Source organism: Bos mutus, chromosome 23 (genome assembly GCF_027580195.1).
Source record: "Bos mutus isolate GX-2022 chromosome 23, NWIPB_WYAK_1.1, whole genome shotgun sequence".
Classification (NCBI taxonomy): domain Eukaryota; kingdom Metazoa; phylum Chordata; class Mammalia; order Artiodactyla; family Bovidae; genus Bos; species Bos mutus.
The window spans coordinates 36201158-36219257 of record NC_091639.1 but is presented as its reverse complement, the minus strand read 5'-3'; the positions used below and the strand labels follow the sequence as shown (position 1 = coordinate 36219257).

General features: G+C 48.2%; 1 protein-coding gene across 3 annotated transcripts in view; it reads left to right on the top strand.

The window, feature by feature from the left end:
* Window positions 1-626: 626 nt before the first annotated feature.
* The window catches only part of DAAM2 (dishevelled associated activator of morphogenesis 2), a 136290-nt gene continuing 118816 nt past the window's right edge, over window positions 627-18100 (top strand). For 2 of the 3 annotated variants that reach the window (XM_070360999.1, XM_070360995.1), the window contains exon 1: window positions 627-757. The gene's annotated coding sequence lies outside the window, so the exon portion shown is untranslated. Of the gene's footprint in view, window positions 758-1318; window positions 1477-18100 lie in introns of those variants that run through there. The other variant, XM_070360996.1, reaches the window with a different exon arrangement.

Sequence of the window (18100 nt, the reverse complement as noted above, 5' to 3'; positions counted from 1 at the left end):
AAGATGAATTGACTGGTAATGAGTTGGAAAAGCTATACAAGGGCAGGGAGTGTGGAACATAATTTAATAAAAATAAACTTTTTTTTTTTTTTTTTACGCACCCACTCCCAAAGAAGAAATGGAAAAGTTGTTAGGGTGTGGACCAGGGCTTCTAATTAGCTGTTCTGTTCTTCCTGATTTATCTCCTTTCTTGCCCTAGCACCTTCCTGGGATTTAGTGTCCCGTGAAGGGACTTGGTGGAAGGGCAGGGCTCCCCCGTCCCGAGCACCTGATCTCCCAACCCGCTCGGACCAGGAGAGAAACGAGGAGAAACCCACCGCCTCAGGTCACCACTCCTGCCTCCTTGACCCCTTCTCTGTTTCCAAAACAGAGGAAGCCCTGAGAAGGCTCTTTGCCAGAGTTGGAAAACAGCTACCCTCATTGTCTGCCTCGCCCTGCCGGCTGCATTCTCCTCCCTCCCTCCGCTGCTTTCTGTCTGAAAGTGTGAAAATTACAAATCCCAAGGAACTGCAATCAGAACTCTACCTAGGGAAAATGCAGAGTATCCTGGCCATAAATATCCCGCTCCAAGACGCCTGACGTCAGAGCGGGGCGGGCGGGCGGGCGCGAGGCCGGCCCAGGGGGAGCGGCGAGGTCTCGGTCGGGAGACTGCGAGCTCGGCTCGGCTAAGCGCGGAGCGGGCGCGGCGGGCGGGCGGGCGAGCGCGCAGCCGGGCGCGGGGCTGCGGGAGCCGAGGACGCGCCATGGGCGGCCCGGGGTGAGTACGGCCGCCCAGCTCTCCTCCCCGCTTCGCATCCGGGAGGCCAGGGGACCGCGGAGGCTTTCCGGGCCACTTCCCCACTTCTCTCCTCCTCTACTTTTCTTTCCGAGGCTGAAACGGGGTTTGGCGAGGCAACGGCTCCGCCGGCTGCCTGTTTTTTTGTGTCTCCGAAGTGCTTTGCAGGAGCCGCCGAGAATCCCTGAGCGGGGTTCCGGGGGGGCTGGGGGCGGTGGGCTGCGAGCGCGTCGGTGCCGGTGGGTGTGATGTGCGTGTCGGGTCTGTCTGGATGGGCACATCTGGACACAGGAAATGTCTTCGGAAAACTTAAAAAAAAAATATTTATGGCTTTGAAATCCGATTCCTTCTTGTCATAAGTGGACAGACAGAGCCGGTGACCCCCAAACGGACAACTTTTTGGTGGTGGCTTTTCCCGGTTCGCTTGTGTCTGCCTTTGGGTGATTTAACTCTTCACACGCCCCCAGCTCCCACTTGCAAGCCTGGCCCCTGGCCAGCAGGCTAGGCGGGGGGAGAGGGGAGCTTCTTGCTCTCAGAAGCAGCGGGACCTGGGAGAGGGAAGGAGCGTCCCAGGAAAGGCGTCCTGAGTTGGGATCCCAGCACCTGCGGCTGCCGCCCGTCCGTCTGCCTGCTGGGGCCCTGACAGCGCGGGGCAATGGGGCTTTGACTTAACCCGAACGAAGGAGCTGGGCTGGAGGCAGGTAACTGCAAGGGGGAGGAGAAGAAGGAGGTGGTGGGCAGGACTGAGACTCTGTGTCCAGCCGTGCCGGAGAGTGGAGTGGATGTGTTTGCCACATGTGCCCACTGTGGGGGCCGATGGGGGTTTTCTGGGAGCCCCTCGGTGCCCCCAAACAAGATGCAAGCTCGTAACATAAAGAGACATGTCTGAGTTGTGGGGTGGAGGAAGGGGGTGGTGGGGGAGAGGGAGAGAGATTTTTATCAAAATTGAACACAGATTGTTGAGGTCTGGGCTTGATTTAACTCTTCTCTCTCTGCCTTGGCCACTTTTCCAAAGTCCTGTGGTGGTTTTGCAAAGTTCCTAGGAAGATGGGAAGGCGTGGGGGGGGGGGGGACCTCTCCAGGAAAGAGTCCTTGGAGACTTTCCTTGAAACCTACAAGGGAAAGAGAGCAACTTTCTATCTTTAAATAGTTTCAGGTTTTGTGTCCCCCTCCTCCTTCCATGTTCGGTGTCAGTTTCTTGAGTTTCTCTGAAAAGTTGGCTGAAGAAGGGAATGGATTTTCCCTAGGTCGTAGAGGGGGAATTGTGCTCTTTGAGTGTGGGAGGAAGCAGGGCAGTATGGATCCACCAGACCGGGGTTGCCCAATGCACACATTGGATGTCCATAGCTGTTCAGCAAACCAGTGACCACAAAGAGAGCCCTTTCAGCGTCATCCTACCCGGATCTCTGGTTTTATATTTTGCAATAGAACCAACCTGCAATATTTGGGTGGGAGGAAGATTACTGGACCTCTCCCTGTGTCCTAGAAAAAAGGAGAGAATTAAAAAAAAAAAAAAAAAAGGGGACAGGGAGGAAATGTGGATATAAAAAACGGACCCACAGGAAGTTGAAGATTTGGAAGGGTTTTAGAAATTATACAAATTGACTTCTCGAGAAGAGCTGTAAGAGACTGAACAGACAGCAAGTCAGCTCTAAACTCTTTTAACTTCAGGAGTATGTCTTTAACTTGAGTGCAGTGAAGGAGGAGGAAATCACGCTAAGGGCCGTCTAAACAAAAGTGCTTGTAAAGGGGTAGTGGGGTACCCGCCGCGAAATGCATGTGTAGGAGCCTGTTTATGCATTGGCGACTGCGTGGGGATGGTCGTGGCCCCAGGCCTGGAAGCATAAATGGGCCATTTCTCGGTTGCTCTGGGAGCTGCATCGACCTTCATCTCTCCATTTAAAAAAAAACACAACTGTGCTATTATTGTCTGGTTCCCTGGTAGCTGCACAGTCCAGCTCCTAACTCCTAGCTGCGTTTCCAGGGTTTTTCCTCCAGATCCTCAGATGCTGAGGGAATACTCGTGCCCCCATCAGGACGAAAAGAGGAGAGAAACTTCTCCTGGACCTCAGAACTGAGAAGAGAGTGAGGAGTTCAGGAAGGGGGAGGATGTGAGGGGGGAACCAATAGAAAGGCCAGTGAAGGTGGAGGGTTTTAGTTTTGGTGATTGTGGGGGAGGTTGAAAGGCCACTGCCTTCTGTGGAAAAAAAAAGTCTCCTCCCCAGTCTTCTTCCCCAGCCCCCGTCACCAAAGTTTTGTTTTGTTTTTTTGTTTTTTTGCCACAAAACAGGTTAAACTGTTGCCATGATTGAAGAGCCTGGGATCCAGGGATAAAGAAGAGGGAAGGGTGAATGAAGTGTAGGTGGCCAGAAGGATGCAAAGATAATCAGGGAGGCAGAAGCTGGCCTCACAGTGGAGCTGATGGAAGTAACGACTAACACGTCCCCACTCATTCCTACCATGTACAAATAAAAGACTGACTATCCAGGGGTGGAGGGGACCTATCCCAGAGTCTTGTTCAGTCGCTCAGTCATGTCTGACTCTTTGTGACTCCATGGACTGCAGCATGCCAGGCTTCCCTGTCCTTCACTATCTCCCGGAGCTTGCTGAAAAAAAAAAGAAATTTTGGAGTCTAGGGTGGCCTCTTGTCCCAGCACAGGACCCCTCAGGGACAACTGAGGCTGAGATCTGGCCTTTCCGTTCTTTCATCATCCTCTCTGGAGGGTCTGTGAGATCCTGACCCTTTAGAGTTTGCTCAGGGGGACAGTTCACTGGATTCTCAGACCACTGATGCCTGGGCTGATGTGGAAGCCTTCTCATTGGCCCTTCTATCAGCTCAAGCTTCTGACCAGCTCATTGGTCATCTCTGAGATCAGAATACTTAGGGTGCATTCTCAGGCTCTCCAGAAGGTTGAAAGGTCAAAGGCACCTGGCAGAACGAACCACTTGGAAGGCGTCCTTTGCTTTGACAGCAGTTGACCTAAGTCTCCACAACTAGAGTCTCCGCGTTCAGGGATCTGGTGTCCGTCAGCTCTGGATTTCAGATGCAGCCTGACACAATGGAAAGAGGACCGACATCAGAGCTGTCTGCCTGGGAAAGAATTAGTAACCTGGGCATGCGTGCTCAGTCATGTCTCTCTTTGCAGTCCCATGAACTGTAGCCCGCCAAGTTCCTCTGTCCATGGGATTCTTCAGGCAACAACACTGGAGTGGATAGCCATTTCCTTCTCCAGGGGATCTTCCTGACCCAGGGATCGAACCTGCATTTCCTTCTTTGCAGGTGGATTCTTTACCACTGAGTCACCAGGGAAGCAGTAACCTGGGATACATTACTTAGTCTTTCTGAGCTTAAGTTCCCTCACCTGTGAAATGAGAATGATACTTACCGCTCAAGGTTGTTACAAACATGGTATTTATGCAAAGGGGCTAAAACAGAGCGAGGGATGTTGTAGACCTTTCATAAAGGGAATCTCATAATTTTATTTTCTAGTTTTTTTTAGCCATTAGCCACCCACGTGGTTTGGAAAGGACCTCTCTCCAAATCTGGCTGTGTTGTTTTCCGTTCTTGAAGACACCTGGTTGGAGATTCAAGGGCTCAGGTCACCCTTACTTCCTCCCTCTAGAAACAGTAGCCAGTGGGGATTATTCAGGAACGTGGCTGCTCCGTTATCCTGAGGGCTGGGAGGGGACACCAGGCATCCTGGATATCTGGCCTGGAAACCACTCTCGTGTTTGAATTCTTGGCAGGGAGGAGGGCAGCAGAGCCGGTTGTACGGATGGGGTGGGAAGGTGGGCGCGGGGCGGGAAGATCAAGGAGCAGAGGCATCCTGAAGGACAAGGCCCAGGTCATAGACGGTTACTGCTCCTCAGGGTGAGAGGGGAGAATCTGATGGGTGGTAAAAATGGAAGCTTTAGCCATTTGTAAACAGCTTGGCAGGTATGGGCTGGGGAGGCTTCCCCCTTCCCAAAGGACACGCCGTCTAGCCCTGTGGGGTGGCTGATCCAGAGGACTAAAGGACCATCTGATGTGGGGAACGCAGCTGCAGGTTCTCTTGGCCCATCTCAGTGCTTCTCAGTTATCCTTCAAGTTGACATTTAAGACTTTGAAGATCACATTTGTTTCTGTTTTGTTCAAGCTCTCTCTTTAACCGTGGCCTGGGATGACTTTTCAGCTTTTAAGAGACTCAGCCAGTGGCCAACTTCTCTTGAGATGGCCCAGATTGGGGGTCGGTGAATTCCTCACTCCTGGCAGTATCTATTTCTCCAAACTCTTTCCTCACATTTTTTTGGTTTGTTTGTTTTTTTGTTTCATTATGAGGTTATAAAACTGCACCATCCAAATGCTGTGCAGGGAGGAAATGCCTTTTTCTCCGGACCTGTGGGTCATCCTGCTAGTGCTGAGTGAGGCTGTCAGACTATGGGCATTAGCAGGTGTTGTGGGGTTCTTTCTGGGTCCCCCCCAATCCCCCACCTGCTCCAGAAAAAGAAAAGGAAAGAAAAAAGAAAACTGAGAAAAATAAGCCTGAGGCAGTTGGGTAGCTCTTTGAATCCTGGCTACAGAGGAGCTGAATTATTTGTAGGATGCCCCATGGGTCTGTGCAAAGAGCTTCAGAATCAACAAGACCCAGGTGTGAGTCCAGTCCTGGAACCATCAGGTCACAAGCTGTTCAGCCTCTCTGAGTCTTTTTCACCTGTCAAATGAGAACAATAAGTGTTCTAAAGGGTTGTTCTGAAGGTGAAATGAAATAGTATATGGGAAGGACCTAGCACACCGATCAGTGTTCAGCAAAATGGTAATGCCCTTCACTTTCTAGTTCTTAAGCTCTTGAAAGTACCTGAATTTGGACATTTGTCCATGTGTCAAAGTAAATAAGCCACTTATCCAAGGCTTCACAACAGTGCTCAAAGATCAGCTGTTTCTGCCTGGAGATGGAGACCTTCACTACAAAAGCAGGGCACAGGTCCGCGCTCCCCATGCCAGACAACTGGCAGCGCCATGCGAGGCTCTACTAGCATAAAGGAAAAGGCCACCCACTCGCTCACCCAGGAGCCTGGGCTATTAGTGAGCTACCACTAGAGCTTGGTTGAGAGGTCCCAAACTCTGTCTTGGTTCAAAGAATTGAGGTCAAAACTGGAGAGGGAAATCGCTGATGTAGGACCCAGCATTAAAGCTGAATGATAATGGCACAATGACAGTCATACCTCACGTTTAAAAAGCATGTAGCCTCATTTTATCCTCATGACAATCCTATGAGACGGGTATGATCCACATTTTACAACTCAAAGCGGGGGGCTTAAAAGACTTCCCCTATTTCAGATCGTAAATAAGTGGAAAAAACAGGAGGCCAACAGCTACCCAAGCAGTAGATCTCAACCCATCACCTGGGAAGCTTGTAAAATTATCAGTACCTGGGCCCACCCCGGGCTGATTGAATGAGAATCTCTGGGGTGTGGGGCCCGGGTACTGGTTATTCTGCAAAGTCCCCAGGCGATGTGAAGTATGAGTTGAGAGCTATAGGTCTAAGGGAAGCGAGAAGTGGACCAAGGTGAGGAATCAGTCTTATCAGGCACAGGTGAAACAAACAAACAGATCTTTACTAGGATTTAAGCTCCCTGGCAGTGGCAACTGGTGTGGTTCTCCCTCTACCTGGAACCTAGAACATGCCAGATACAAGGTAGACATTCGATCCTTGTTGGCTGAAGGAATGAACAAACTGCTATAGATTCAGTTCAGTTGCTCAGTCGTGTCCGACTCTTTGTGACCCCATGAATTGCAGCACGCCAGACCTCCCTATCCATCACCAACTCCCGGAGTTCACTCAGACTCACATCCATCGAGTCAGTGATGCCATCCAGCCATCTCATCCTCTGTCGTCCCCTTCTCCTCCTGCCCCCAATCCCTCCCAGCATCAGAGTCTTTTCCAATGAGTCAACTCTTCGCATGAGGTGGCCAAAGTACTGGAGTTTCAGCTTCAGCATCATCCCTTCCAAGGAAATTCCAGGGCTGATCTCCTTCAGAATGGACTGGTTGGATCTCCTTGCAGTCCAAGGGACTCTCAAGAGTTCAAAAGCATCAATTCTTCGGTGCTCAGCTTTCTTCACAGTCCAACTCTCATATCCATACATGACCACAGGAAAACCATAGCCTTGACTAGACGGACCTTTGTTGGCAAAGCAATGTCTCTGCTTTTGAATATGCTATCTAGGTTGGTCATTACTTTCCTTCCAAGGAGTAAGCGTCTTTTAATTTCATGGCTGCAGTCACCATCTGCAGTGATTTTGGAGCCCAGAAATATAAAGTCTGACGCTGTTTCCACTGTTTCCCCATCTATTTCCCAAGAAGTGCTGGGACCAGATGCCGTGATCTTCATCTTCTGAATGTTGAGTTTTAAGCCAACTTTTTCACTCTCCACTTTCACTTTCATCAAGAGGCTTTTTAGTTCCTCTTCACTTTCTGCCATAAGGGTGGTGTCACCTGCATATCTGAGTAGGAGCTGACAATTTCAGCAGCCAAGTCCAACCTGTCACCTTGTTGTGTAAGTAAAACAAGCCTTGTGTGTTACTGGAACATAGCCATGCTGTTTGAGTACGTGTTAGCCGTGGCTCCTTTCATGAGAAAAGGGTGGAGTTGGAGTGTTGTCATCGAGGCTATATGGGTCACAGAGCTGAAAATATTTACTGTCTCGCCCTCTAACAGACAAAGTTTGGTGGTTCCTGCCCTGGTTCTCAGCGTGAACAGACCAAGTACAGTTTAGGGAAGGTTGTTGCAGCTTGGTGGTCAAGAATATGGCTTCTAGAATCAGATCTATGTTTGAATCCTGGCTCCACCACTTAACCTGTTGTAAGACCTTGCGTATTATTTCACCTGAGCCTCAGTTTCCTCATCTGAAAAATGGGGATGATAATAAATGCTACCATTCTCGAAGGATGGTTGCCAAGATTGCCAGCCCCTGGCCTAGAGTAAGCACTCAATCAATGTTAACTATCCCTATGGTGGTGGTGGTTTAATTCCTGGCAACTAGCCAGTTGGAGGGAAAACTAAAGTCAAAATCTAAATCCGGTATCACTAACAGAATAAGGGGTGTGGTGGGAAAAAACAATCAGTTGGTAAGCTGGTGTGAGGAAGAAGGACTGATGTGAGGTTTTTGAGGTAAAGGGGATCTTTTTAAGATAACACAAGACAGGCTCCTGGTGTGCGAGCGAGGTGCTATTTGGCTGACGGCTATGTCGCTACATCAGCCGTCAGTTCCGTCATCCCTCAAGGGTTAGGGCTGTGCTGTATTCAGTGGATCCCTCCTGTCTTACTCTTTGTGACCATTTGGATCGTAGACTTGCCAGACTTCTCTGTCCATGGAATTTTCTAGGCAGGAATATTGGAGCAGGTTGCCATTTCCTACTCCAGGGGATCTTCCCAACCCAGGGGTTGAACCTTCGTCTTCTGCATTAGCAGGCAGATTCTTTACCACCTGAGAAGCCCCTTCCCTGCCCTAAAAGGGTTAACTTGGGCTTTACGGAGCTCAGTCGCAAGCATGTCCCACCTCTATTCCCTTGCTTGTAGTTTGTTCTGCCTGGATGGCCCATCTTCCTGGGGCTACTTGTCCTACCAGGCTTGTGCTGGTGGCCCCTTCTCTCCCAAACTCCCTTTTCCAGGCTTCCCTCTCCGCCAAGTCACTCCCTTTCACTCTGCAAACTTAGCAGGCAGCTCTGACATAATATCTAACATGTCGCATCGGAGTCCAGGAAGGACTGAGTCTCTCTGTCTTGCCTTCTACGTATTTGGAGCTCATAAAAGTCGAATGACATTGTAGAAGCCACACCTGGTAGCCAGTGTCAATTAAACCCTTGGTTCAACTCTGACAGCTGAGTTAACTCCTGAGGAATGTCTATGGTCCGTGCCCGGGTGCTGATGAGATGGCAAGAGCAAATCCCCAGAGCCAACCAGATGGAGAAGGGCCGTCCAGTTTATAGATGACGTGGAAGCTCTGTGTCCTTATCCTCCGTGCTGTGGTGGCTCCTGCCCTCTGGAGCACCTCTCCTAAGGGGTAGCCAGGGACAGGGACAGAGGGAAGAAACTTGAAACCAACCCTCTGACTTCTTGTCAGCAGATGCGGCGAGAAGTTGGGTTTTGGCTTCTCTGGGCTTTTCATGTGTACGTGCCAAGATAATTGGGAATCGGCTTGGGACGGTCAGCTTTCATTATCACCGTAACAAAGAGAGGCATGGTCACACATAATAGCTAACAGCAGATAATTCACAGTATTGCCATCTGAACGCAGAATGTGTTGCATAATTTTTATAGATTTTACTGACAGATGTATACTCATGGCAAATATATGTCATATAGGGAATAACATTAAAATTGTTATTTTCTAATGATGGAGAAGGCATGGAAGAATGTCAGCCTTAAATTTTCCTCTTTGAACAACCCCAAATGGGCAATTAGGAGCTGATTTCTAAGAGGGCAAGGAAGACAGGGAATGAAATCGTATTGTTAATAGTAGGTCTCACTATGCATGTAGCACCATGTTGATAATTTTTTAAAAATTTATTTCTTATTTGATTTTTCAAAATTATGATGGTAATTCTCCCTTGCTTAAACATGTGGATCAATATCATACAGAGATACAAAAAGACAAGTGGAAAGCGAATCGCATCTCCACTCCTCCTCCACACCCTGGGAATTGATGTTTACAGCCTAGAATTAATCCTTCCTTATCTTTTCCTTGGTCCATACAACTACTAGAGGTGTGTATACTATTATGGTGGGGTCTTGGCCCAGACGGTAAAGCATCTGCCTACAATACGGGAGACCCAGGTTCAATCTCTGGGTTGTGAAGATCCCCTGGAGATGGAAATGGCACCCCACTCCAGTACTCTTGCCTGGAAAATCCCATGGACTGAGGAGCCTGGTAGGCTACAGTCCATGGGGTCGCAAGGAGTCGGACACGACCGAGCAACTTCACTTTCACTTTCTTGTTGTTTAACTGTTTTTCACTGAAATGGAATCTCTGTGTATTACTCTGCTGCATATGTTTCTTCTCTTTTGACCATTTATCAGGGTCATCCCTATGGTGAATGGAACCGTTTATTTTTTCTGATTTCTTTATATGCCTAGACACACACAGGGGCTTCCCAGGTGGCTCAGTGGAAAAGAATCCCCCTGAAATGCAGGGCATACAGATTCAATCTCTGCTGCAGTATTCTTGCCTGGGAAATCCCATGAACAGAGGAGCCTGGAGGGGTTGCAAAAGAGGCAGACATGACTGAGCGACTGAGTATACAGACGCACACAGCTCTATATATCTGAGATCATACCATTCTTGCAGCAAAGTCCATTATTTTTTTTTTCCAGTCAGTCAGCTATTACATGTGATTTCATCCTGGGTGACCACCAGCTTGGGTACCTGAGTCTGACATACCAAGCATCCATCACCCAGGAAAGATGAGTGGTTGTTGTGCCCTAGCCTGTGACCATCTGGGTACGCTTCCGTGCTGTGTGTGGTCTTTGTCCCCTAGGAAAGCTCTTGAGCATCAGTCCCTGTGGCTGCCCCTCCTTCTCATCAGATTTAGTCTTCCCTCCTTGGGTCTCTTCAATCACTGAATATGTAGGAAGAGCCACAGGAAACGTCAAAGACGGATACATTGGATCGGAGAACAAGGATGACAGAGCAAGTCAGGCAGTGTAGGATGGCACATCCTACAATTAGGATAATGGTCAGCTGTGTGGGCCCTGCGTTCAGATCACCAGCCCCCAGCAGGACCGCTTCCCAGCAGCAGACAGTGCTGGCAGTCGTCAGCCCTCTTGAGAATTGCCTCCGCTGCAGTCTCTCCTACTGGGTCCCCTGTATCCAGTGACCAGTGGGTTCCCTCTGCCCCAATGTGGGGGAAATTCTAAAGGGCATCCTGGCTTCAGAGCTCCTCATGGGGTTGGCTGATGCTTCACTGATGCTGCGTGACAGCTGTACTTCCCCTCCCACCTGAACCTCCCTCCCATGATTGGTGAATTCTAAGAACCCTTCAATAAACCCCTGCCTGCCCCCAGAAGTTTTACTTATTTTACATAAAATCGTTTTGGAGCAGCCCATTATTATCCAGATAATTGTTCGTGGCTATGTCACTATATCGGAGAAGGCAATGGCACCCCACTCCAGTACTCTTGCTTGGAAAATCCCATGGATGGAGGAGCCTGGTAGGCTGCAGTCCATGGGGTCAGTAAGAGTCAGACACGACTGAGCGACTTCACTTTCACTTTTCCCTTTCACTTTTCCCTTTCATGCATTGGAGAAGGAAATGGCAACCCACTCCAGTGTTCTTGCCTGGAGAATTCCAGGGATGGGGGAGCCTGGTGGGCTGCCGTCTATGGGGTTGCACAGAGTTGGACACAACTTGCCTTAGCAGCAGCAGCACCATGTCACTATATGAAAAAGTACGTTTTTTTCTTTTTTCCCTTGTGCTCTATATTGTATGTTTTCTAGGTGGGATCCAACTGATTTCTCTTCACATAGAGTTGTGTTATAACTGGGAAGGCTGAGCACATGTTTTGATTTTATTGCCAGATTTGCATTGGCACCTGCTCCCTCCCTCAGGTCCTCAAGTCTAGGCTGAGAGGTGTGGGTATATCAGGTCAGAAGCATGACCGGATAGCTTTGTTGCCATCTTGCCTGGAGACAGGATCTGGACAAGTTGACCTTTGGGAATTCTTCTTTATCTTACCAGTGTGTCTTCTATATAAAGGGGGAGGTCTCAGGGGGCTCTGTTGGCTCATTGGGAGCCAGCTTCCTGCCTGTATAGGTTTTCATGCTTGCCTGGATCTCTGCCAGACCTGATTTGTTCTTATGGGGGTGTTTGTTTCTAACTGCTTGGTCCCAAGCCAGGGAGGTCTTTGGGGCTGTGCATTGAACATTCCACCTTCTGGGTTATGTACACTGATTGCCTACCCAAGTGCCAAAGCAAAGCTTGCCTGCATCATGGATTCCCGATGTGCCAGACTCACAGTTCATGTCTGACCGCATTCCTGGGGGTCAGTGTCAACACTCCCTCCATCACTTCCTCTCAGACACCACGGCCCCCAGCCTCAGGTTCCCCTGATAAGGTAATGAGGGAAGGGAGTGATTCCAGGTCAGTGAGGAGATCCATCAGCATCTCCACAGTGCCAGAGACAGCTTTGAAATTCGTTTGAAGCAAATTCAGAAGTTTCTGTGGACTTTGGGCAATAGAAAGACCAAGCCATTTTAACTTTTCTTTTTTTAAAAAAAAGTCTCCATCAATATATTCATCAGTCTGTTCCCGATCATGTGACACTGAGCTGGCAGCTGCCCAGAGAAAGAGAGTTAGGAATTGTCTCTGTCTTGCCGAGACACTCGGTTGATAACATTACCACTTCCCTGAACAGAGGTGATGTTATTGATGACTGTGGATCCTACATGGAAGCTGGGACTGACAGCTGATAAACAGACCAGACTTCTGAATATAAAGCTGTGAGTCAGAACACAGGCACCGGCTTCAGGTTCTGGGTCTACTTCATGCTAGCTGTGTGGCCTTGCATCACTTACTTCATCTCTCTGTGCCTAAACATCCTTATCTGTAAAATGGGCTGTTATGAAGGTAAAGTTAGTACATGATTTGGTAAAAAGAAAAAAGAAAAACCAGTACTTGAAACCATGGCTGTCACATAGCACTGGGAAGTTAGTGATGGAGTTGATGGTGGTGGAGGTGATGATGGAGAACACGGATCCAGTCTCATTGGCCCCGTTGGGCCTTCATCCTCCACAGTGCTTGGCACAGAGCGGGGGCCCCCCAGGCATGTATCGAGTGAAATATGCCCCTGCCTTTTGGCACAGAGTGGGGGCCCACCAAGCATGTATCAAGTGAAATATGGCCCTGCCTTTTGCCAAGTGTCTGCAGCCTGATTAGTCTGCTCAACTCTCTAATAAAAAAATATTTTCCATTTGATATTTTTATTTCAACTTTGTTAAAGTTGACATGATTCAGAAAAATGCAGTTTGTAAGTGTGTATCTCAGTGGGTTTTCATGCCTGTGTAACCAGCATCCAGATCAAGAAACACAACATTCCCAAACTCCTACCTCTTCTGCCCCAATAAGTCCCTCATGTCCCTTTGTTTACTCCCCTTTCATAATCCTAACTTCTAATGTCAAAAGTTAGCTTTGCCTGTTCTTGGACTTCATGTAAATGGAATCATACATTGTGTGCTTGTTTGTAGGGTCTATGTTTGCTCAGCCGACTTCCCTTTCACTTTTCACTTTCATGCATTGGAGAAGGAAATGGCAACCCACTCCAGTGTTCTTGCCTGGAGAATCCCAGGGATGGTGGAGCCTGGTGGGCTGCCGTCTATGGGGTCGCACAGAGCTGGCACGACTGAAGCGACTTAGCAGCAGCAGCATGTTTGCTCAGCACGATGTGCTGATGACTCATTCTTGTTGTTGTGTAGTATTCCACTATGGGGCTATCCACATTTGATCCGCTCTTTGGTTGGTGAGCATTTGGGCAGTTTCCAGGTTTGAGGCTGCTGTGAATAGCCTTGCTGTGAACACTCATGCACTTGTTCTTGGATGAAGATAGGAATGTTTCTCTGTTGCTGTGTGCCCGGGACTGGAACAGCTGGGTAGTAGGGAATACATATATTCAACGTTAGGAAATACTGCCCAACAGCTTTATAGAGTTGTTCTACCATGTTTTCCCTTTTCTGTGAAGACGAAGCAGCTGTTCCAACTTGGTAGTGTGGGGGCACGAGGCCTGATCGTACCCTGGGGCTCCTGAAATGTGCATCTTCTCCAAGCTCTTGGTTGTAGAAAGCCTTGGGGAGGGAGGCATGTCCTTTTTAACCAGGCACTGCACAAGGTGTCTCGCTTATGTTCCTTCACCAAATCCTCTCAACCATTCCACGAGCTCAGATGCTGTTATCCACCCCTCTCACAGATGAGGCAACTGAGGCTCAGAGCAGTTGAACGAGAACCCTAAGGTCCTTCAGGACGAAACTTGTCAGGACGGAAAACAAGTGTGCTCACACTAAGATGTGTGCCTTTTAGGATCCGATGGTGCATTGTTTTGCCTTTGGTGCTAACAGCAGAGAGAAACACAGACCACTCTAGAAACCCGCGCCAGCTGTGAGTGGTGGCCATGAGAAGATGGTCTGTGAGAGGGAGCAGAAATAAGCAACTCGGTGACCTTGGGAGGTCAAATTGTTTTCCTGCCCAGGGATGGTTGGAGAAAGTCATAACTTTCCTGGAAGGCAAGGGCGACCATGTAATTTACTGTCTAAACCAGGACGCTTTCAGGAGTGAAAGCGTGCTATCTGCATAGGACGCTGGGGAGGCACGCGTAAACTGTGCCTTCCAGTCTTGCTCCCCCCCAGAAGTCTAAGTGGGTATGGCTCTCCTGGTAAGTGGGGCTGCACAGGTTCTTTTTAACTCTTTCAGCACACTGTCTGTCTGGACTCTGCCCTGATGTAATGTCTTCTAGCCTCCTCTGTTTATACTAAAAACGAGTCTGGTTTTCTTCTTCCCTTCTATACAACATTCCCTGCCCAAATGGGGCTCTGACAAGGTAAGCTTCCTTTAAAACAGATCCTCTCACACTGAGATGCATGTGCCAACAGATTAGAAGCTTCTAGAAGCCTTGGACTCTGCCTTAGTTACTGTGATATCTACAGCACTTAGCTGAGTGACAGACATAGAGTGAGCACTCCAGGAATGCTTGACTGTATATGATGTTTATCCATGTGCTTATTCATTCATTCATAGCTCATAAAAAAAGAGCTTAGTTTGGATCCTAGCCTCTTTTTTAAAATTTATTTTTAGTTGGAGGATAATGGCTTTACAATGTTGTGTTGGATTCTGCTGTACAACCACGTGAATCAGCCATCAGTATACATATATCCTCTCCCTCTTGAACCTCTCTCCCAATCGCCACCCCATCACAGAGCTCGGTTGAGCTCCCTGTGTTATACAGCAGTTTCCCACAAGCTGTCTATTGGAAAAGACCCTGATCTGGGAGAGATTGAGGGCAGGAGGAGAAGGGGACGACAGAGGATGAGATGGTTGCACGGCATCACCGACTCGATGGACATGAGTTTGAGCAAACTCTGGGAGATGGTAAAGGACAGGGAAGCCTGGTGTGCAGCAGTCCATGAGGTTGCAAAGAGTCGGACACAACTGAGCAGCTGAACAACAGCAATGTATATGTTGATGCTACTCTTTCAATTCATCCAACCTTCTTCCCTTTCTGTGTCCACAAGTCCATTTTCTACTTCTGCATCTCTATTTATGTCCTGTATTTACAAGTTCAATACCATTTTTCTAGATTCCATATATAGGTGTTAATGTACCGTATTTGTTTTTCTAACTGATTTCATTCTGTATAACAGGCTTTAGGTTCATCCACCTCAGTTCAACTGACTCAGATTTGTTCCTTTTTATCCTAACCTCTTCTTTTTATCTGACTCCTATTCCTCTGGTCCAGAAAGAAGTCAGTTGCGTGTGTGTGTGTGTGTGTGTGTGTGTGTGTGTGTGTGTGTGTGGTAGGGGCAGTGCATGCACACAAAGAATGAAGAATCAAAGGGATCAACTTAATGAATAGCAAACACATCATGGAATTTGATGTCAGGATCTAGGTTTGAGTTTGAACCATCCACTAATTAGCTGCACTGGCTTAGATAAGCGATACAGCAGTTTAACATTGCTGAGCCTCTGTTTTGGCCATGTGTGGAGTGGAAACACAGTTATACCAGGGGTAAAGGAGTGAAATGTGTCTGTGGAGCAGGGTGCTATGAAGTGTTACGTAATTTCTTGTTAGTTGCTGTAGTGGTTCAGCCGCTCTCTGAGAAGCACCAGTGGGAGGCACAGTGTGCTGAGGCAGGTCCTCCGTCAGCTGAATGAATCCCCCATCAGCTAAATCTATTTCTACCCCCCAGGGCCTCTGGTCTCTTAAAGCGAGGCATCAGCATGTACGTGGCAACCCCATGTGACTGGGAACTCTTATTAATAAACCAGGAAGCACTCGGCAAATTCTTCAAGGTCTTAGGGATTTGATGTGAGTGTCGAAAGATAAGGATGCAAAGGATGATTAATTTCTCACTAAGCCCACAGCTGCATTTTCTTTAGAACAACAAAAAGAAGCATTTAGAGGCTTAATGTGTATCCCACAGTATCTTTGGTATGGTGTGGTAGTTTCTCATGTAGATTCTGGGGTCAAAACTGCTGCTGCTAAGTCACTTCAGTCGTGTCCGACTCTCTGTGACCCCATAGACGGCAGCCCACCAGGCTCCCCCGGCCCTGGAATTCTCCAGGCAAGAACACTGGAGTGGGTTGCCATTTCCTTCTCCAATGCATGAAAGTGAAAAGTGAAAGTGAAGTCGCTCAGTCGTGTCCAACTCTTAGCGACCCCATGGACTGCAGTATTCCAGGCTCCTCCGTCCATAGGATTTTCCAGGCAAGAGTACTGGAGTGGGGTGCCATTGCCTTCTCCGGGGGTCAAAACTGCTGGGATCCAAATTTAGGATTCCACTGTTTATTAGAATTGCAGCCTTGGGCAAGTATTTATCTCCCCTGAGACTCAGTTTCCTCATCTGTGAAACGGTGATAGTATTTTAATAGTAACTACCACTAAATGGGGCTTCCCTTGTGGTTCAGCTGGTAAAGAATCCACCTGCAATACAGGAGACCTGGGTTCAATCCCTGGGTTGGGAAGGTCCCCTGAAGAAAGGAAAGGCTACCCACTCTGGTATCCTGGCCTGGAGAATTGTATAGTCCATGAGGTTTCAAAGAGTCAGACACAACTGAGCGACTTTCACTTTACCACTGAATGAGGACAAAAATAAGACTTGAAAAGTACTTAGAGCAGTGCCTAGAACACAGTACATACACTGTCAGTTCAGTTCAGTCGCTCAGTCGTGTCCGACTCTTTGCGACCCCATGAATTGCAGCATGCCAGGCCTCCCTGTCCACCACCAACTCCCGGAGTTTACCCATACTTATGTCCATCGAGTCAGTGATGCCATCCAGCCATCTCATCCTCTATCATTTCTTTCTCTTCCTGCCCCCAATCCCTCCCAGCATCAGGGTCTTTTCCAATGAGTCAGCTCTTCACATGAGGTGGCCAAAGTATTGCAGTTTCAGCATCAGTCCTTTCAATGAACACCCAGGACTGATCTTTAGGATGGACTGGTTGGATCTCCTTGCAGTCCAAGGGACTCTCAAGAATCTTCTCCAACACCACAGTTCAAAAGCATCAATTCTTTGCTGCTGAGCCTTCTTCACAGTCTAAGTCTCACATCCATACATGACCACAGGAAAAACCATAGCCTTGACTAGACGGACCTTTGTTGGCAAAGTAATGTCTCTGCTTTTTAATATGCTATCTAGGTTGGTCATAACTTTCCTTCCAAGGAGTAAGCATCTTTTAATTTCATGGCTTCAGTCACCATCTGCAGTGATTTTGGAGCCCCAAAAAATAAAGTCTGATGCTGTTTCCACTGTTTCCCCGTCTATTTCCCATGAAGTGATGGGACCAGGTGCCATGATCTTAGTTTTCTGAATGTTGAACTTTAAGCCAACTTTTTCACCCTACTCTTTCACTTTCATCAAGAGGCTTTTTAGTTCCTCTTCACTTTCTGCCGTAAGGGTGGTGTCATCTGCATATCTGAGGTTATTGATATTTCTCCCGGCAATCTTGATTCCAGCTTGTGCTTCTTCCAGCCCAGCGTTTCTCATGATGCACTCTGCATAGAAGTTAAATAAGCAGGGTGACAATATACAGCCTTGTCATACTCCTTTTCCTATTTGGAACCATTCTTTTGTTCCATGTCCAGTTCTAACTGTTGCTTCCTGACCTGCATATAGGTTTCTCAAGAGTACACTGTAAACCTGTGTTATTATTATTGGCCGAATAATGTGTTGTCCATTGGAATACGATGTGCTGATGCAGTACATAGTTAGAGAAGGGAAGTTTGTTTTGTGATGGGGATGTCTGGGAAGCCTTTGTGGAAAAGAAGCATCCTCAAGGTTGATTCTTTTACACTCAGAGCAGAAAGTTCATGCCCATGATTTCTCTCTTCTTTAAGCTTGGAAAAAAAGATTTAGTGTAGAAAAAAAATCTTTCCTTAAGAGACATCAGTTTAGACTTCCGTGGTGGCCACTGGTTAAGTACCTGCCCGCCAATGCAGGGGACATGGGTCTGATCCCTGGTCCGGGGTGATTCTGCATGCTGTGGGGCAACTAAGCCTGTGTGTCCAACTGCTCAAGCCCACACGCCTAGAGCCTGTGCTCCACAGCAAGAGAAGCCACCGCAATGAGAAGCCAGTGCGCTGC